We start from the raw sequence: 4,891 nt of genomic DNA, 5'->3' as shown, positions 1-4,891 counted from the left end.
GCTTTTGTGTTTTTAACTGGCTGAAGAATTTGGTCTCCTGTCGGTCAGTGAGCCGCTGTCCACCCAGCGGGACAACCCGTCTCCTGTCGGTCAGTGAGCCGCTGTCCACCAGGAGCCTCGGTGGTGCCATGACCCTTCTCCCTCTCACACCACGGGGTCTGCTCCGGTCACGAGTTCCGTTGATTTTACCTAACTTTCTCTCAAGTCCATCCATTTCTTTCTGTCTTTCCCAGCACACCCCTAATCCAATTCCCACCCTCTCTCCTGGGTGACAACGGTCCCTCCTAGCTGGCTCTTTTCTCCCATTCTAGCTGTCTCTCATTCTTTCTCCAGACTGCCAAGCCATAGTGAAGTTTTCAAATAGTAAACTTGGACTCTCCACCCTTAACCTACTCGCTCTTCAAAACCTTGTCTCTTCTCTTACTCTAAAGACCCGTAAGGAGGCCTTGGCAGCTGCTCCCTCCGCTGCCACCACCAGGCCTCTGTCATCAGGGTCCTTGAAGGAGCGCCCCCTCGCCCCCCCCACTTCCTAACTCGCTATCTTTCCGATGTAACACACACCTTCCTTTTCTAGTGCTTGCCCAGTGAGAGCTTGCGCTCCAGTTAGTGTGGACGCGAAGCCCCAGGAGGGCAGGCGTTGTCCGTGTATCAGTACGGAAGGGAGCAGCATGGGCAGCGATTACACAACCTATCATTAGGGATACATACGACTCTGCATCGCAACACGGGCTCTCCAGCACCTTGCCTCATGGTTGGGGAGTATCCCCCCAAGACAGCACAAACACGTTTGAGGAGATGGTTTTTTGTAACCAATATCATGTAGGTTAATTCTTTGACCTAGGTACTTGGAACAGACCAAGACAGTACTGAGGTGTAATGGAGGTTGGCACCAGGCTGGATAATGCTATGCACTCTTTTTTTCTTTTTTTTTTTGCTAGAGGGCACATGTGCTTGCTGGAGAGACAGAGAGAGAGAATGAGGGCGTGAGAAAGCATTCCCCATGGAGGATGGCCATGTCACAATCCCTCTCCTCCATTTGGAATTTTGGGGACAGTTCAGGCTACCAGGTCCAGGACTTGAACTACATTGTCAGCCATGTGGGATCCAGCCGCCTTGATCACCACACCTCTGACTGACCCCATTCTTTAAATAAAAACAAAACAAAATAAACTATAATCAATATGAGGGGATTTCAAAAAGTTCGAGAGGGCCAGCCAACGGCCTGATGTCAAGGAGCTGGACCTCACATGGTTGGCTGCAAGACTTGAGTCCTGGAACCCAGCAACCTGAAAAACACGCCAGGCACGTGTGCGTGCCTAAAATCCCAAAGGGAGGGAACGATGAAGAGAAGTGATTGAGGTGTGACCATTGTCCTTGGGAGGCGCGCTCTCTCTCTGTTTCTTTCTAGCAAGTGAACATACCTCTGACAAATTTTTAAAAAAAAGTTTGTAGAAAATGTAATTAAAAGATAAAAATAAGTGCTACTGGGGACCAGCAGGTGGCATGGTGGTTAAGGCACATGGCTGACCTTGGTCCGAGTCCTGGGCCTGGTGACTTGCTTTCTCACTTTCCTTCTCTCTCTCTCTCTCTGGTCAAATTAAAGTAAGTGAATAAATAAATAAAATCAAAGAAATAATTATTTAAAAAAATAATAAGTGCTATTAACTTTATCTTATAACATAAGCTCTATCCCGCTTCAGACTTTTTTTAAAATTTTTATTTCAATTTATTTATTTGCATTCATTCACCGTCATCATTACAGCATACAAAATGAGATTTTCCATCCAGAGTACACTGTATATTGTCTCAATCAAGCACATCAACAAACATGTTATTGTCAGCAAGTGATCTTCCATTTCTTGTTTTCTGTATGTTTTGCTTTTTTCCCCCCATCCTTGATTCCCTATCTCTTACCCTCTGCCATCTCCCACTCTCCTCCCACACTGTCTCTGGTATCTATGTTTGCTTTCTATACTGTTTCCCCCCCACATTTTATTGAATCACCAAAGACCCTAATCAATCCAAATACCCTCATAGCACACACAGGTGACACACACATTTCCATGAACACAAGTCTAACTAAAAATATGGAACGCTTCACGAATTTGCATGTCATCCTTGCGCAGGGGCCATGCTAATCTTCTCTGTATTGTTCCAATTTTAGTATCCCGCTTTAGACTCTTGTGAAAGTGATGATACCAGCCATTTAGTCTATCTCTAAAGAACTGAAGGTCTGGGCCAGCAGGTGGCGTGGTGGTTAAGGCGCTGGACACTCCCACATGACTGATGACAGTTCAAGTCCTGGATCTAGTGGCTTACTTTCTCACTTTCCTTCTCTCTCTGCGTCTGTCTTTCTCTGGTCAAATTAAAATAAGTGAATGAATAAATCAAATTAAATAAATAATTCTTAAAAAATAAAAAGAATCAAAGGTCCTGTTACTTTAACCATGTCAACGTAGGTTTTTTTTGTTTGTTTGTTTTGTTATTAACTGAGAAAAATGGATGCCCTTTAAAGATTTTTTTCGGGGAGGGGGAGGCCAACAGGTGGCATGGTTGTTAAAGGCGCTGGATTCCCACATGGCTGACAGTGGTTCGAATCCTGGACCTAGCTGCTTGCTCACTTTCTCTCTCTCTCTCTCACTCTGTCCCTCTCTGGTCAAATTGAAATAAACAAATTAATTAATTAAATAATTAAAATTTTTTTTTCTTAGAGAGATTTTTGCTTATAAGGCATGCTTGCCAGAGAGACAGAGAGATACAAGGCAAGAAATCCCCCCAGGTGGATGGCCATGCCACAATCCCTTCTCCATTCTTCTCTGAGGGTTTTTTTCACACATACACATTTCCCGTGTGAGTTTTAAGTCACCAGGTCCGGGACTTGAACAGCAGGGGACTACTTGGGAGTTTAGTGATGTAACCATTACGCCATCTGCTGCCCCTCCCCCCTTAAAGGCTTTTTTAACATTAGGAAACAAAAAGAAGTCTTGTGAAAGTTTTTTGAAATCAAAATGGAATTGTTTGTTGGCCTTGACTAAAACAAGCCAGGAAGGCTGCAGCGATGTTTTCTCATGCTAGCATGCCTGGAACAAGAACTGCTACTGGGCTAGCAGATGGCATGGAGGTTAAGGTGTTGGATCCCCCATGGCCGGCTCTGTGGGCCCGGAAGCCTGTAAACCCACCTATAACTTACTACAAGCCCCCTCTCCCCTGCTTCCACATGTTCCACCTTTTTGGGCCAGACCAATGGAAAAACTCTTCGCTAATCCAAACCCTGTCTCTCACTCTCAGAATAAAAGAAAAGCAACCCTTGTACAGATCAATCCAAGAAAGGCATGCTTTGCCTCCTCTCTGTGCCTAGGTCCCTCATATTCTGCTTAGAATTAAGCCACATTATTATTTTGAAAGAGCTGGTTATTTTCCGTCGACAGTGCATATTATCAGGTCATTGGGAAAGTCGTGATGTATTTTCCTATGTAAAAATGCACCATGACTTCTTGACAACGCAATAGATCATGTGTGATTAGTGCGAGTTTACTTCAGTGCAAAAAATAATAATATACATATCAATATATATTCCCCATTTTCTTCTAAAAATGTCAAAGTTTTCTCTTTTACATTTAAACCTTTGTTCTTGCTGAAACTGACTTTTCTATGTGGTATGAAGTAATAATCCCTGTTCCCCCCCCCATATGAATAACCAATTGACCTACTGTTATCTATTGGATTTTTAAAAAAAGAATTACTTTTTAACTTTATTTATTCATTCATCTTAATTTGACCAGAGAAAGACAGACATACAGAGAGAAGGAAAGTGAGAAAGCAAGCCACCAGGTCCAGGACTCGAACTGTGGCCGGCCATGAGGGAGTGTCCAGCGCCTCAACCTCCACTGAGTATCTCGGAACCAGCAGATGGCTTAGTGGTTAGGGTGCTGGACCCCCCCACCCATGTGGCCGACTGTGGATTGAGCCCAAGACCCTATGGCTTCAGCATCATGCTGGGTATGTGTGTGCATGTGCCCAAAATCCCAAGAGGAAAGTAGAGAAGGGAATGCAGTGTGGTCATCCCACTGGGGGGTGCTTTCTCTGTCTCTCTTCAGCCAGTCCTATAGCAAAAACTCTTAAAACCACAAGACGGAGTAGTTCCCTCCCTGATGTGTAAAATACCCTCTGTCACAGATGAAGTTAAATAAGTGCCCGCGTCTGTTAGTCTGTGAGCCCGCTGTCTTTGGCCACTTTGGCTCTATGGTACGTTGGTACCTTTGCACTAGCTACTAGCTAGCTGAATAAAGACGGGCCAGCCACTTTTTAAAAATGTCTTAAGGGGTCAGCAGGAGGCATGGTGGTGAAGGTGCTGGATTCCCACGTGGCTGACCACACAGTTCAAGTCCTGGACCTGGTGCCTTGCTTTCTTCCCCATCTTCCCCAAATTAACAACAAACAATAATAATACATAAAAATAAACAGTTCTTTTTAGGAAAATGTCCCTAAGACAGATCATCGTAATACCTACACTCAGGGCCTCCACAGGCTAAGGTAAGTAAGAACGGTGTGTCACGTACCAGGTACAGAGTAGGGTAGCCTTTGTGTGGACCGTGGGAAGGAACGGAGGAAACAAAATTAAGGCTTCAGTCTCGGGACGCTTCAGTGCCATCTATACAAAGCAGGGGGGATGAGTTAGCATACTATTTTTAAGGCTTTTGGCTCTTATAAAACTGAGATGCTGGCGTTCTAGGTGTGGAAACCCGACGGCACCTTCTGTGCTAGGCAGAAGGGCGAGGAGGGAGAAAGGCAGGATGCAGGGTCGAACCGTGAGCAAGCAATTATAAAACGCTAAATGTCCCAACAGATAAGGCTGGGGGCGGCAGGCCGCGGGGCAGAAGCAGGCTACGGT

General features: G+C 45.1%; 1 long non-coding RNA gene and 1 other non-coding gene across 4 annotated transcripts in view; both read right to left on the bottom strand.

Moving 5' to 3' along the window:
* Positions 1–4,891, bottom strand: part of LOC102491238 (uncharacterized) — a 20,086-nt gene that overhangs the window by 12,917 nt on the left and 2,278 nt on the right. For all 3 annotated transcript variants that reach the window (XR_001371315.2, XR_003551471.1, XR_336327.2), the window contains exon 2: positions 4,560–4,651. This is a non-coding gene — a long non-coding RNA (uncharacterized LOC102491238). The remainder of the gene's footprint in view (positions 1–4,559; positions 4,652–4,891) is intronic.
* LOC114010089 (U6 spliceosomal RNA) lies at positions 2,082–2,192 on the bottom strand. Its single transcript, XR_003551476.1, has one exon. It is a non-coding gene; the product is annotated as a U6 spliceosomal RNA (small nuclear RNA).

The sequence above is a fragment of the Tupaia chinensis genome, unplaced genomic scaffold (genome assembly GCF_000334495.1).
Source record: "Tupaia chinensis unplaced genomic scaffold, TupChi_1.0 Scaffold000708_1, whole genome shotgun sequence".
NCBI classification, from domain to species: domain Eukaryota; kingdom Metazoa; phylum Chordata; class Mammalia; order Scandentia; family Tupaiidae; genus Tupaia; species Tupaia belangeri.
Note: the sequence above shows the minus strand (reverse complement) of the source record. Positions and strands in the feature narration are given on the sequence as shown.